General features: G+C 46.2%; 1 pseudogene across 1 annotated transcript; it reads right to left on the reverse strand.

Annotated features, from left to right (window-relative positions):
- Positions 1–11796: 11796 nt before the first annotated feature.
- Positions 11797–12336, reverse strand: LOC308438849 (large ribosomal subunit protein uL22-like; annotated as a pseudogene). Its single transcript has one exon. The product of its transcript is annotated as a large ribosomal subunit protein uL22-like (transcript).
- Positions 12337–16230: the final 3894 nt, after the last annotated feature.

Genomic DNA, 16230 nt, shown 5'->3' on the forward strand with positions numbered 1-16230 from the left:
TCCTAAACAAGTAGTTCCCATGGCAGTGAGGAAGTGGACTGGCTAGTGAAAGCCCTCAGGCAGGCGAAGAGAGAGCTTCTGTCTTCCGTGTCCCTGTAGGTTGCCACCAGATCTTCCCACCTTAAAAGATCTGAATTAAAAGTGGTTCTTCCCACTTCCGATGGTTTAATTTTTTTTCTTAAAGTTGTATTTGTTTATTTTATGTAAGTACACTGTAGCTGTCTTCAGACACAGGGGGTTGGATTCCATTACAGATGGTTGTGAGCCACCATGTGGTTGCTGGGACTTGAATGCAGGACCTTTGGAAGAGCAGTCAGTGCTCCTAACCACTGATCCATCTTTCCAGCCCCTCAAGTTTAATTAAAGAAAAGAAAATACCTCATAGGAGTGCCCAGTGCTTGGTTCTTTGTTAATTCCAGTTGTGGTCAAGTGTCAAATTGACAACCAAGGAGAACTATCAGAGCGCCCAAGCAGCTTATCTAGTAAAAGAAAGGCCAGCTTACCTAACCAGGAGAATCTCATTTTGGTCTGTGGCAGAGGCATAAAGGAACTTAAGCCAAGGGAAGTTGATAACAAGGGCCCAGGCTTCAGTGTGGGGTCTGACTCATGGTGCCTACACTGGCAGAAAGCATGACTAAGCTTCTAGAATGTCTGGAGAAGCCATACCAGCTCTGACTCTTGTCTAATCTGTCAGAAGTCCAGAGCCCTGGAGGCTTAAAGAAGCCCCTCCAGGGGGTACATTGTTTGAAGAGGCCAGAGGAACTAAATACAAACTACAGGCTTTGTACAGGGATAGGGGTGGGGAGGCATGGTTCTCAAACTGTCTTGATACCTTGGTTGTTCCTAGAAATGGAGGCGACTAGGTGGCCTGTCACCTCCTGTGAATGAACACTTTTGATCCAATACTGCTGAAGTCAGACTTAGTCCAGTACAACCCTCCAGGATGCAGACAGGGCTGGAATGAGAGGCACAGCCTTGGAAGCCACTTCTAAAAACTGGGCTTTGCTTTTGAACAGTGGGTGGAACCATGGAAGTCTTCCAGGTGTAGAAGCTTGGGTTTGGTAAAAATAAATAAAATATAGTTTAAACCGACTGGAATGGGGCTGGGATCAGAAAAGGTCAGCCCTGGGAGATCAGAGGAACAGGTGAGAATTCAGCAACTGCTTCAATCACAGCATTGATGGCAGCAGCTGGGGAGAGGTGAAGGGATGTACTTTCTCTTCTTGCTTGTTGTAAGACAGCGGTTCACTGTGCAGCCTTGGGTGGCCTGAACTCACAGAATGAGTACCATGTGGATGGATGCTGGGGAGGCTTTTAGAGATGGGTAGTGTAGAGACAAGGAGAAGAGGGGTTGTTCGGGAGCAAGAGTTCCCCTGGATTCACTAGGTTCTAGAGGTAGGTACATCCAGCCTCTTAAAAAAACAGAAACAAACAAAAACCCTCCAAGATGATACTTTGCTTTTCTCTTCCCTAAGGGACTGTGTGCAGATGTTGAATGGGCCAAGGGACTATGTGCAGATGTTGGATGGGCCAAGGGACTATGTGCAGATGTTGGATGGGCCAAGGGACTATGTGCAGATGTTGGATGGGCCAAGGGACTATGTGCAGATGTTGAATGGGCCAAGGGACTATGTGCAGATGTTGGATGGGCTAAGGGACTATGTGCAGATGTTGGATGAGCCAAAGGACTATGTATAGATGTTGTATGGGCCAAGGGTCTATGTGCAGATGTTAGATGGGCTAAGGGACTATGTGCAGATGTTGGATGGGCCAAGGGACTATGTGCAGATGTTGGATGGACCAAGGGACTATGTGCAGATGTTGGATGAGCCAAAGGACTATGTATAGATGTTGTATGGGCCAAGGGACTATGTGCAGATGTTGGATGGGCCAAGGGACTATGTGCAGATGTTGGATGGGCCAAGGGACTATGTGCAGATGTTGGATGGGCTAGTGGGTTCAGTGATTACTGCTGTGGCTCCTTTTTAAAGCTTTGGGGATGTATTTAATCTCTGAATTGTGAGAGATGGAGCCTTTCTCTTTACAGCCACCAGCTTTTTTTCTCCTTACTTCCACCTTATGCATTTAATTGTCTTGTTTTGCATGTGAAGCCCTTTCTTTGGCAAAGGATTCATCACCCAAGAGACCAGAAAGAATCAAGTAAATATGTGCTTGACCAGTTTCTAAAACTCTGCAGTTTAGGAGACCAGAAAGGCTCCGGTCCCCCAGGGGAGCAGCAATTAAATGGGATATGCAAATATGCATTAAGTACCTGATTGGCCCACGACAGGATTATGCATTCGAAGAATATTTTAAACATGTGTCCGACATGCCTCCGCACTGTTTCAATCCATCAAGCGATTCTATACTTAGAGCATGTGTTCTGCAGAGTGAGTTGTCCTATATGCCCTCCTTAAAGGTTTCAGCTGAAGCCCGTTCAGAAATGTTCACACCAACAAAGGCAGACAAAGCAAACCGAATCAGAGCTCTAAGTTGTCCACGTGGAGCTTCCTCCTTGCCTGGTGCCAAGTGCCTCAAGGGTGAACCGGTTCTAGCAGGAGCTCTGAGGCTCCTGGGACCCTTTCCATAGAACATCTGGGTGCTGTCAGAAAAGGGAGAAACGGTGGGGTTGGAGTAATAGTGAGGGAAGCCCTGGTGATAGCCCCTCCATTCCCCAGGGAAAAGTCACATGGCTCAGAGGACAGTGAGAAGTGTGTCTTCTGGCAAAGGGTTGGCAAGTGAGAAAAAGAAGGCTGGTGTTCTCTAATGCACTGCACAGGCCAAAGGGGTGGGAACAAATAAGGTGACTTGGGAACTTGAGGGGTCACTCCAGAAGTACAGGGTCCTCCTGCAATCCTCAGACTGGATGCCTGAGGTCAGTGACTCCCCGGGGTCCCCTGTGCAGTCTAAAGACACCTGCCATGGTCTCAGAACTCAGCACTGTTACATGCAGCCTTGGTTTTCTGAGTATGTATTTCAGTGTCTCCTAAGTCTGTATAAGCGCTGTTTGTATATTAACTCTTTCAAGCTGCAAGGAACTGACTTCCACTAAGCTTGCCCCCTGCACACCCCTCCAGTCCCAGTTTCTGAAATAGGAAGGAAGCAAAGCAACACTTAAACTGATTAGATTTGATAAAATGGCAAGGCAAGGGCATTCTCAGCCAGTGTAGCTGGAACTGCATTTTAAAGAATATTTATTTATTTATTTTGTGTGTATGGGTGTTTCACCTACTGTATGTTTGTGCACCATGCATGAGTGCCTACAGAGGCCAGAAGAGGGTCTCAGATGCCCTGGGACTGGAGTTAAAAAAAGCTGTGAGCCATTATATGAGAGTTGGGAATCCAACCTGGTCCTCTGGAAGAGCAGTCAGGGCTCTTAACTACCAAAGCATCTCTCCAGTTCCTGGGGCTTCATTTTAAGGTCAGAAACACTACAGCTGATAAAAGGTGGCTAGGAAGTTAGGATCATAATTGGAAGGACTTTTGGGAAAGCAGGTATAGAGGAAATTAACCCAATCATTAAAGTCTAAGTAGACCAGGGAAAGATGGGAAGAGGGTTAGGAAGTAAACTGGAATGTGAATGAATAATGGGGGGTTTGCAGCGGGCTGAAGGGTGGTTCAAGGGCTGTGGGGGTGCAGGGGGCTGAGAGGAGTAGTGAGTGGGGGGAGTCTTTGGGGACAGGAAACAGAGAGGAAGACAGGTTGACCAGAGTACAGGCTTCACCTCACTTCAGACTGTTTTCTCTCCATATACGTGGAGAAGATTCACTGCCAGAAAAGATGCGGCACCCCTCCTGTCTAATTGTGCTGTTAGAACAGCATAGGTGGTACCTACTATCTGGGAACTGGGGAAGTCTTTTGATGTTGGTGTTTATACAGATGCCTAATCAGTTTTGAAGTATGACCCATGCATTCTCCCAGTGTTTAAAGTCTAAAGCCATCAATGCCTCTGGAAAAAGTTGGAAATGAACTGTGGGAAATGCCTGAGTGGGTCTGGGCACAGCCTTTCATATTTAAGAACCTGTGACTTCAGCCTGTATCGGGTGAGGCTGCCGACTGGCCTTGGCCTTTCTAGTGGGCTGGGTAGTCATTGCAAGCAAGGTGTGGTTGTACTGGACAGGCCAGGGGCTGAGCCAATAGTCACTGTTTAACAAGCACATCCCATGCTTAGGGCTGCCATAGGCACTTCACCTGTTCCTTCCAACAAGCTTGCATAGTAGGTTTAACAAGCCTCTTTCATGAAGAATCTAGAGTGCCTACCTGCCTGCCTCCTTGTCTGTCTTTCTCTTGTGCCGGATCGAACCGGAGTCTTGTGCTTACGCATGCTAGGCATGTTCTACTGTTTAGCTACGGTAACGTTTTTTGAGAACAGGTCTCACTATGGACTCCAGCTAGCCTTGGACCTGAGGCCCTGGCCTCCTGAGTGCTGAGATTTCATTGCGCATCACCTGTTCTTGTAAAGATTAATGTGGGGTTTCTATCATTCTTAGATTATTTAGGTCCCAAATAAAAGACACAAAAACCTTTATATTAAAATAAGCCTTAAAGCGGTACAGCTGGGTAGACATCAACCCTCTATGCTGTTCTCTAGGCTGCTCCTACTCCAACTGGCCGGCCCTTATGACTGGGCTCTCATGATTCACCTAACCCATGGCATCTTCCTCTCTCCTCCCTTCTCTCCTCTTCTCTGGTCTCTGCCTCAGACCCCGGGAGCTGAAGCCCCACCTACCTCTAGCTAGTAGATGTAGGCATCTTTAATGACCAGTTAGGGATAACTTGGGAAGCAAGGTTGGTTAGGTAGCATTTGGTATTCCTGAGGATCTCCTGTAGGGGAGAGGGTGGCCAGATCTTGGGGCCAGTATTTAGCAATATAATACATAGCAACAAACCAAACCTCAACAATTAGCACCCCAGCTGCCTTTACTCTTTGCCTATTCAGCTACCTAAAAGCAGTTGTCCTTGCTTAATAATGATCATTTTCCATAGGATACCAGCTGGTCACCTACCCAGACTATAACAACAACACCAACAACACCCACAGCAACAAAAACCAGAAGTCACCTTCTCCCCACAGTACGCTTGGTCATCGGCCACACACCTGCCACTTGATAGGTTCTTTGTAGGTCATGAAGGAATCTAAGAGTCTGAGGGATTTGTGGTCTTATTCAGAGAACAGTCATAAAAGCCCGTCAGCCAACAACTGTTTAGTGAGCATTTGCTCACAGTAGGCCAGCTCTGGGTCCAAGCTAGAGTAATGACGAAAACAGACCAAAAAAACTCTTCGTCCACAGAGAGCTGATGCCCCAAGGGAGAAAATAACTGCAATGTTCTTTATGCCAGACAGTGGTGGGGAGAGGGGGAGAGAAGGGAAGAGAATAGGAGTGCGGGGACCTTTATACGAGGTCACCTGAAGAATGCCTGCAGAGATGATGACCAAGGTCACCCTGAAGGAGTGCAGGGGTGGGGTACATAAAGGTATGGACTTGTACTGGTCACAATTTCCCAGAGAAAGTGAAGGAGTGGGAGCTAGACATAGAAATTTATTACATAGAAATGGGTTGCAAGAAGGCAGTGAAGTCCTAGACTGTCATCTGTAAGCCAGAATCACAAGAACATTAGTGATGTTGGTAGGTCTAGTCCAAGTCCAAAGGCAGATTTTGCTACGTAGGTAGCCCTTACTAGCCTCAAATTCACTATGTGGACTAGGCTGGCTCTGAACTTTCAGCAATCTTTCTACATTTGCCTCTGATGTGCTGGGATTACAGGCACATTGCAGGGTTACAGGATCACCACCATGCCTGGCCTATGATTGTGAAAGAGAGAAGATAAAAACCAAAATCAGCCACGGGCCTGCAAGAGTTCCTTCTACTGACCTCCCCAGGCTATCTCCAAGGAAATCCACCTTCGATTTATAAGGAGGTGGGACCAAGACCTAAGGAACAGTCAACTGAGAGCAGCCATCCTGTGGCCGGAAGTGATGACGATGAGTGAGGACAGAGCAAGGAGGTCCCCAGGCAGAAGTTCAAAGCAGAGAAAGACAAGAGACAATGCAGAGGGCAGGGAAGGGAAGTCGCTTAGTAACAAAACATGTTCTTCACACACACACACACACACACACACACACACACACACACTCACCAGGATACCTTCTAGATAGGTCAACTCACAAGTCACATTGCAGATTCAGTCAGCCTCTGGTAAAGAGTTCAGGAGTTCCCTGGCAGGAATGATCTGGCAAGTGTCAAGTGAGAGGAGAGTAAAATGGATCCCAGATAAGGCCAGGGAGCCGGGCACTAGTCACTGGGCACCATCAGTAAATAACTTTAGTCTACAGAAACGAGGTGTTGTTTTAGCTCTGAGACAGGGGCGCACCAGGAAGCCTGCTTTCAGATCTAGGTGCTCAGCCTTAGGCCTATTATTGACATCAAGAAGGTAGTTAAAGGCAGGTACTTTCAGCTAAGCCTGAGTTTGATCCTGGGGACTTACCTAGTGGATGGAGAGAGTGAACTCCCCAAAGTTTCCCACTGACCACACACACACACACACACACACATACACATACACACACACACACACATGTGCTGACTTCCAAACCTATGCACACCTCCTCCTCCTTTTCATTCCCTGCACTTTTATAACAGGAAGCCCATTCACTAAGAAACACAGTCTTACACACCTTTGATCCTAGAACTTGGGAGGCAGACACAATCAGATCTTTGTGAGTTCTAGGCTAGCCTGGTTTACAAAATGACTTCCACAACAGCTAGAACTGTTACACAGTAAAACCCTATCTTAAAAAAAGAAAAAAAATTTAAAAAGTGGGCTATAACAGTCTGACAATCTGGGAAACTCAAAATAGTTCATTTTACTACAATGCATGAAAGTTCAGGGCTAAAGTTGTTTTGTGTTTTCTCCCAACCTCCTGCGAGGAAGGAGATTTAAAAACCAGGGCAAAAAAATGGGATCTCACAATTTTGTAGGTTTCAACTAACATCATCTATGCAATCACTGTTTCTAACAGTCCCAAGAACTACCTGTTCCAGAGTGAAGCCAGCTGTGGTGGTGCAGACTTTTAATCCCAACGCTTGAGAGGCAGAGGCAGGTAGATCTCCAGGAGCTCCAAGCCAACCTGGTCTACCTAGGGAGCTTCAGGACAGACTGGGCTACAAAAGAAGACTTTTCCATAAAAGCAACAACAACAATAAACAAAACCTGTTCCAGAATGAAGGAAAAGAAAGAAAGAAAGAAATATGATGTCAGGGGCTGGAGAGATGTCAGCTATCAAGGGGGGGCATACGGGCCGGGTACACAGGATCTGGACTGGTCCCAGCACTCAGCTTGGGTGGCTCACAACCTCCAGGGAGCTGTAAACCCAGCTTTAGGGGATCCAATGCCCTCTTCTTGCCTCCAGGCCCAGCAACACTCACATTCACGTTCATACACAGACACATACACAAGTACATTTTTAAAAAATCTGACATACAATTTTAGATATAAATATGGACAAGTCATGCTGTGCAGAGATTGCTAAAAATAGAAAAATTTGCTGGACAGAGTGGTTCATGCCTTTAATCCCAGCACTCAGGAAGCAGAGGCAGGTGAATCTCTGTTAGTATGAGGCCAGCCTGGTCTAGTTAATGAGTTCCAGGAGAGCCAGGGCTACATGGTGAGACTCTGTCTCAAAAACAAAAACAAAACAAAAAAAGAAAAAAGAAAGAAAAAAATCATTACTATCAGACATCTCTGCTATTTCACAGTGGGCAAACATGCACATTTTTATATATTGGAATCAATAAACACTTAAGTCTAGCCAGACATAGTGACACACACCATTAATTCCAGCTCTCAGGAGGCAGAGGCAGATAGATCTCAGACAGTTTAAAGCCAGCCCGGTCTACATAGTTCCAGGACAGCCAGAGTGAGATACTGTTACTTACATAGTAAGACCCTGTTCCAAAACAACAAAGCAAAAAAAGTCTAAGGAAAAAATCATCTTACTATTAAAAGCCAAAATGTAACTGACAAAATGTGACATTAAGCAACTGACCATCCAGGCACGTAGGCCCAGCACCGGGGAACCAGAGAAGGGTGCTTTAAGTTCGCCAGCCTGGCCTATACAGTGAATTTCAAACAAAGATCAATTTCAGGAAATGTCTGTTTAAGTGAGGTTCCAACTTGAGGAATGGTCCACGGTGACCAAAAAGATACAGAAAGATATAAGCATGTAAGAAAATGGTTGGGAGTACTAAGAAGAGGAGGGAGACGAGGAATGATGCCACCCTCCAACAGTACCCTCTGGTTTGTTTTACAGATGTAGAAATTTAGGCTCACAGAAGTGAGGTAGCTTACTTAAAGCTACAACTTGGCTGATTCCTTTCTTCTAGCCCATACTTGGCTCGCCACCATATCCACTGCCTTTTTTATTCCAGGGAATACTTATTTCAGGTTCTTTGTTTTGTTTGAAGCAGTATCTCACTCTGTGGCCCTGGCTGTGCTCTGTAGACCAGGTTAGCCTCAAATGCAGAGATGCGCTGTGGGTAGCTTCCACTGGGATTAAAGGTGTGCCCTCCTGCTTTGGTTTCTCGGTTTTCCTCCCACAGCGAAGGCAGGGCTAGTGAGGACTGGAGTGGGGAGGAGTTGGTGGTCTCTTGCTTGGCTTGGGTGTCTGCCTAGCCTTTGCAGGGTTTCTTCCCTAAGCTATGGTTGTTGGTGTTTAGCATTTTTTCTTGCTGGGAACGATACACTTGACGTGGGAATCTCCATTACCCTCCCCTCTTGGCCCCCAAGGCTCACCCTGTGTAAAGCTGGACGGTCGCCACAGTGACATCTTGTCCTGAATGAGCCCTTACATGTGTCAGCTCCAAGTGCTCTGTAACCCTCAAAGCATCTCCAGGAGGGGTTATCGGCATTACCACTATTATACCCATCTTACGGAGGCACAGGGGACTCCACAAACTTGCTGGAAGTCAGACACAGGGCTTGAATCAGGGCAGCTGTTTCTAAATTGTTACTGTTGAACTGTGGAGCTCAACCCAGACTTCCAGCACAGGACACAGGGTCTGAGACCCCTCTGATGACTGAGGATTCTTTTGCCTTTGTCTCTGATTGAGGACACTTTATTGTGACTCTACTGTTTCCTCCCCTGATCTTCCACTGCTGCTGTGGAGGAACCCAGGGCCTGTCTTACTGGTGAAGGCTGTTGCTTCCTGGGCTGAGCCAGGATAGGCCAACTGGCCTTTTGCTGTTGTAAAGGGCCAACTATGGCATTGCATGAAGACAAAGCTGCTTTGAGACTCAAAGCCAGTTGCAAGGGTAGAGGTTCTCTGCAGAATGTGCAGAATGCCTTGTTGACTCAAGCAGACAGATTCTCTTTAAAAGACTCTGAACTGAGAGGCAAGTCATCACCTCATGTGATGATGTAACATGTAATCAGAATTTTGGTGTCTTTAAAAATATAGAAACGTCATGTGGATCTGTTTTTGTTTTAATCCCAGGTGTGGTATACGAGACTGCTTCAGAGTGTCCACAGCAGCTGACTATGATTTGTCTTGCCCTCTAGCAGAAGAGTGATTTTTCCAGCTGAAGATAGTTTCTGCCTGGCATTCTGGGGACTCTTGCTGGTAGAAGGGGCTGATTGGCTGGCACATTGCTGGACTACAAAGACAGGACTTTCCTCAAGGAACTTAACACCCCTAATCAGCAGGAAGTAGTCTAACAAGATGGACACCCCCTTTCCTACCCTTCTTCCTCTCCTACCTTGAGTTGGGAAGTTAGAAGGGTGGTAGAAAAAAGTGATGTGTTTATAAAAAGATAGGGGGGTATGTTTTGTGGATGTGTGGTGAGGTATGAGAAAGGGGATGCCTCCGAGGGCCCATGCTGAGGGCCACAGCATAGTATAGTATAGGATAGGATAGTATAGGATAGGATAGGATAGGATAGGATAGTATAGGATAGTATAGCATAGGATAGGATAGAGTTTATTCAGGACATGGGGAGGGGAGTCAAGAGGGTAGCAGAGACAGAAAAAGGCAGAGAGAGGGAGTAGAGAAGAGAAAAGTAGAGTCTGGCCATGAGCATGTGGAGAGAGAGTGGGGAAGGGAATGGGGAGAGAGCAGAAGCAGGAAGGCAAGAGCAAGAAAGAGAGAGGAGAGGGCAAACAGCCCCTTTTATAGTGAATCAGCTATACCTAGCTATTGCCAGGTAACTGTGAGGCAGAGCTTAGACAAAATGCTAACAAAAAGAACATAAAGTAGCCAAATGTTCTTGTTGCAGGTGCATGCCTTTAATTCCAGCACTCGGGAGACAGAGACAGAGACAGAGACAGAAATCTCTGAGTTTGAAGCTAGCCTGGTCTATAGAGTGAGTTTCAGGACAGCTGGGGATACACAGAGAAACTGTATTGAACAAGCAAACAAACAGGACTGGATTGTGTGGTCAGTGGTAGAGCATTTAATTAGCATGTGTGAACCCCTTGATCTGATTCCCAACACCAACTAAAGAAAGCTCCACTAAGGTTTGGGTCCTGCTGTATCACTTGTTGGTCTTGTGCTCTGGAAACTGGATCAAGAGCTGGAGTGTAGCTCCTTGGCAGAGCTTGGGCAAAGATGCTTTTAGTTGCTACGTTGAACCTGGGTTTCTCAGTGTTTAGAAGATTAAATGAGGGGCTGGAGAGATGACTCAGTAGTTAAGAACACTGACTGCTCTTCCAGAGGTCCTGAGTTCAAATCCCAGCAACCACATGGTGGCTCACAACCATCTGTAATGGAATCTGATGCCCTTTTCTGGTGTGTTTGAAGTCAGCTACAGTGTACTTACGTATAATAAATAAATAAATCTTTTAAAGGAAGATTTAATGAGTATGCCAAGGCTCATAAGAAAGTGACTAGCACGCAGTAAAAACCAGCAAATGATCAATATGGTTTTCAAGTCCCAACTACGGTGTCTGCGAATCTGGCCTTTTCAGGTTCCAAATTACTTCAGTTTTCTGAAGGAGGTTGACTTGTGGGAATAAGTATGGCATGACCCACAGCTTCCTATTAATGCCCCTTCCACCTAGGCCGAGGGAGAAGTTTGATAGCGTAGGAAACAGGTAGAAACAGAGGCAGGAGAGAGGGGGCTCCATCCTCAGTTGGTTCACAATCAAAACAAACTTGGCAGTTCCCGCCTCTGGCCTCCCAAGCGGGCCACTCTTCTCTGCAGGCTGCTTCGGCCTCTCCTTTTCCCACTGTGGCTGCACCACTGTGTCTATCACCTGCAAAGAAATGCTTGCACCCTCTGTCCAGTGCCACGTCTTGAATCAACCCTGACAAAGGGAACTGCTTCCTAGAAATGCTTAACTCTCCCCTAATTATCCTGGCTGCACACTTGAATTCCTTCTCACCTCTGAATATTTCACCAGGAAAGGCCTGCTTTTTGTTAAAGTTTTACTTTTGAGACGGTTTCTCATGTAACCCAGACTGACCTTGAACCCCCGATCTTTCTGTCCCATCCCAAGTGCTGAGATTACAGGGATATAGGACCTCACTGGGCTGCTAACATTTTAACTGTTCATTGCCTATTTGAATTTCTTTAAACTATTTTCTTATATTTATTAACACATCTACTTGTATATGTTGGAATGTTCATGTACCATGGTGCACATGTAAAGGTCACAGGAAAACTTGCCAAAGCCTGTCCTCTTCAGATATAGTGACCATACCATCCAATGGCCTATCTGAGTCCAAGTCCTAGTCCAAGGGTTTGTTGTTGTTGTTGTTGTTTTGTTTTTTCTTTATCTGCATTTATTTTATGCTGAATTTATTCTCGTGCCATGAGTTTTTGCTTCTTCAGTTTCTTCTGAAATATCTTTTCTTCTGTGCAACCTCCTCTTCTGGCTTTGGAACGATCTGTTCCTTCTCCGTGAGGATCATCTCACTGTGGCAGGGGGAGCTCATGTATGGGTTAATTCGGCCATGACCTCTGTAGGTTCGCCAGCGCATCTTAGGTGCCTTGTTCACCAATGTGTTCAATGACTAGAGAATCTGCATCTAAACCCTTAAGTTCAGCCTTACTCTCTGCATTCTTAAGCATGTGCATCAAAAACTCAGCACTCTTTTTTGGCCACCGTCCCTGTGTCCAGCCCCACTGTTTGGCCTGGGCGCACATACCGACTCCATCATTATACTGCCAGAAAGGCACACATTGCTTCTTTAAAGTGACATCCTTCAGATACTTGGTGGCTTTGCGGATATGCATACCCTTGACGGCCTGGGTGTTCTTAAAGTGAACATGAAGGTTTGAACCTCTGGATTTGCATGAATTTGCGAGGTTTTCTGGGACAAGAGAGTAGCAAACCATCTTCAGAACCCAGGTCACCTCTGGCTGCTTACAGGAAGAGCTTGTTTTGTTTTTTAAGATAGGATTTCTCTGTGTAGTTCTGGCTATCATGGAAGTCACTCTGTAGCCCAGTCTAGCCTCGAACTCAGATCCTACCTGCCTCTGCCTCCCAAGTGCTGGGACTAACAGTGTGACCATCACTGCCCTGCTAATTCTTTTCTTTCAGATTTTTTTAGACTTTTAAAATTTTATTTTATGTCTATGAGTGTTTTGCCTATACACGAAAGCCTGGTCCTCATAGAAGGTAGAAAAGAGCATTGGTTCTCCTGGAACTAGAGTTATAATTGCTATAAGTTACTTGCTAAGATGTGAACCTAGGTCCTCTGCTAGACAAACAAGGGCTCTCCAGCCCCCAGGAGATGTCTCTTTTGTGCAGTTATAAGGAGGTATACACTTCCTAATTTAGGCCACTCTACAAAGTAGCCAGTTATTCGCACAGATGGAAACAAGTGTAAAAAAAAAGATGAAAGAAGCCAATGTCCTAACTTTAAAGTTGGTATGATCAAAAATTTGCTCTTGGGTCAGGCCTTCAATCCCAGCACTTAGGAGGCAGAGGCAGGTAGAGCTCTGAGTCAGAGACCATCTTAGTCTAAAGGAATGAGTTCCAGGACAGCCAGAGCTACACAGAGAAAACCTGTCTTGAAAAACAAACAAAATTTGCTCTAGGGATATTACACACATACATGCATAATTCTTTAAAAAAAAAAAGTTCTAGGGGTTAGGGAGGTGGCTCAGTGGTTCAAAGCATTTGTTGCTTTTGCAGAGGAATTGGGTTCAATTCCCAAAATGCACAGGGTGAGTCACAGCCATTGATAACTTCAGTGTCAGGGGATCCAGTGACCTCTCCTGACATCTTAGGGCACTGAGCACAATTTGGCACACCTACACACATGCGGGCAAAACATTCTCACATAAAATAAAATGAATGAATCTAATTTAAAACAATGTTCTATGTCTCACAGGCACACAGATCTGAGCTTAAATCCCCGGAAACTATATAAACCCACAAGCTATCAGAGGTCTTTAGTCACAGTGCTCCTATGATAAGCCCCCAGAAACTTGACTGATGAAGGAATAACCTGGGGTATGCAGGCGTGAACACCAAAGAGACGCCGTTTCAAACAAGATGGAAGGTGGAGACTGACACCAGAGGTTGTTTTCTGGCATGCCCGTGTCCACGCTCACACAGCCGAGTCCACAGGCTCACTTGTTTGTGCTTGTGTACACACATAAATAAACGGTTAGCAATTTAGCTCCGTGTTAAAGCCCTTGCCTTGCCTAGCAAAGCACAAAGAACTGGCCTCGGTTCTCAATTCCAGGGGGAACATGAGAAAAAAATAGATTAACATGAAATAAAAAATTAAAAACCAAGAAAACTTTTTTGTTTTGTTTTAAAACAAACGGAAGTATTAAATCCTTAACATGAAAATATGCGCGTGCGTGCGCGCGCGCGCGCACACACACACACACACACACACACACACACACACACACCTCACCCAAGCGGGGCGGTGCAGCACTCAGGAGGCAGAGGCAGGGAGATCTCCGAGTTCATTAGTCTTGAAAAAAACCAACCAATCAACCAGGCTAAAAAGCGCCCCCACCCCTTGCTTTTCTTGCACATCCACTTTTTATTGTGAGCAAATACACCAGACAGTTCAACTGGCTGTGACTTCCCCAGAGACAAGGGCAGGACCTGAGTATAATCCTTGTAAATGGAATTCAGCATCCTTTGGAGGGGCAAAATGCTATAAAATCTTTGGTTGTTTCCAGGAATCCTTGAGTTCTTCAGGACTTAGGACAGAAGAAAAGGCAGATGTGGTTAGCTGCAACAGAAAAATACAAGGAATTGGATAAGTGAAGAGATAAAAATAAAGCCAACACGTGGAAAAGAGTAAGGGGACCCCAAAGTCATCAGTGAGAATGGAGAAAGAACCTCAGGGTGGAGGGAGGGAGGGGAAAAGAAATTGTGTACCACACCGTGTGTGTGTGTGTGTGTGTGTGTGTGTGTGTGTGTGAGAGAGAGAGAGAGAGAGAGAGAGACAGAGACAGAGAAAGAGAGAGGCAGAGACAGAGAGACAGAGAGAGAGGAGAGAGAGACAGAGGAGAGAGAGACAAAGAGAGAGAGAGAGAGGGAGAGAGAGAGAGAGACAGACAGACAGAGAGAGACAGAGAGAGAGAGAGACAGAGAGAGAGAGAGAGACAGAGACAGAGACAGAGACGGGGGGGGGGGGAGAGAAACTGAGAGGCAGACAGACAGGAGGCAGGCAGAATGGGGGGCAGGAAGAGAGACTAAGTTGCAGCAATAGGCATAGTGAAGAGAGGCGCCTGGGTGGGGGAATCCCAGAACAGGCCATTTTCAAAAATTCCAGTGGAAATTCCAACAACGACTCCACAAACACACGCAGACTGTGTAATGTACTGTGGTGTGTATTCTGTGAAGAGTAGAGAGAATTCTTCCGCCTAGAGCAGAGAGATTGTAGGTTTCCCAGGTTGCAACTGATAGGTACAGACTTCTCTGCCCCGCTGAGTGGGATCGGGTGGGGCTGCCTGTGCTTCACTTGTGACTCTGATGAGGCTCTGTCTGCGGGGTCCGTGCCCCTTTTACCGTGCCCTTTCAGACTCTGGCTCTGAAGCCCGCACCCCTCCTGCCCACGCCCCCTGCAGCTGACGCCCCGCCTACCCACGCTTCCTGCAGCCCGCCCTCCTCCTGCCCACGCCCACTGCAGCCCGCGCCCCTCCTACAGTTAACCTTTGCAGCCCGCGCCCCTCCTGCTTCAGTCCTCTACAGCCAGCGCCCCCTGAAGCTCTCATCTCTCCTACTCAGGCCCCCTGCAGCCCGCACCCCTCCTGCCCATTCCCCCTTCAGCTGGAGCCCCTTGCCGGCTTGAGAGGAACAGAGCTTATTACTCCGTGGCTTCCCTGGGCTCTTGAGCTGCAGGAGGGACCCTGTGACGCAGCCTCCCGGCATTAAAACACATCACCTTCTATTTATAGTCATCCCTCCGACCGCAAACCTAGCGTGCCCTGGCTTCCTCATCATACGTGAAAATTCTCATCAAACACCAAAGATTCCAATCTTCAGCAGCTGGGAATCCTATGCTACCCGTTCTTCTAGTTCCAAGTAGTAACTGCGGGTCTAATGGTTTCTCTGGCTCAGGGAATCCCTAGTCTTCTAAAGCTTTAAACCTATGCGACTTTATTTTTACAATGCGCCCAAAACATTTCTAGTGAATTTGATCGGTCTCTTGCTAGTTCATGAAATATTATCTAAGAATTTAATCAGGCCAAGCAAGCCCTAAACTGGCTGCATTTTGGAGAAAGATGTTTCTAGCTTGTTTTCTGAATGTGCTAAAATCTAAAAGTTCTAAATGTAACATATATTTGGGAGAAGGGACACTGTTACGTATTTAAAACGAAGGAAAAGGTTTTTTGTTTTTTTAATTGTGGCTTTTAGATACTGATTTTATACTTTTACATGTTCACTATTCATGTAATTATAAGTGGTTATAAATAATTCCTACTTAGTCACATTGAAGTTTGCAGTAACTGGAACCAAATCTTTAAGGCTGTAATTCATTTCTTACAATTCTGCCGTTTTCCCCATCAGTCTAAAGAGGAAGTCTGACCACTGACTTTCATAGTGGCTTCTCTTTAGTTTCACTTTCTCAACAGAAATTCCAGAGTAGACGGCCCTTCAGACTTAAGAAAAGCCGGGCTGGATAGACATCCCTGGTTACAAGTTTATTTTTAAAAGCCTAGCAAACCGTAGCTGAATCCCTACAAAGCAGACCTCAAAAGACACAGAGAGAAGTGCACAGTGTGTTGTTCCTGCGAACACGTAGGCTACAAATC

This window comes from Micromys minutus (genome assembly GCF_963924665.1).
Source record: "Micromys minutus genome assembly, chromosome: 1".
Classification (NCBI taxonomy): domain Eukaryota; kingdom Metazoa; phylum Chordata; class Mammalia; order Rodentia; family Muridae; genus Micromys; species Micromys minutus.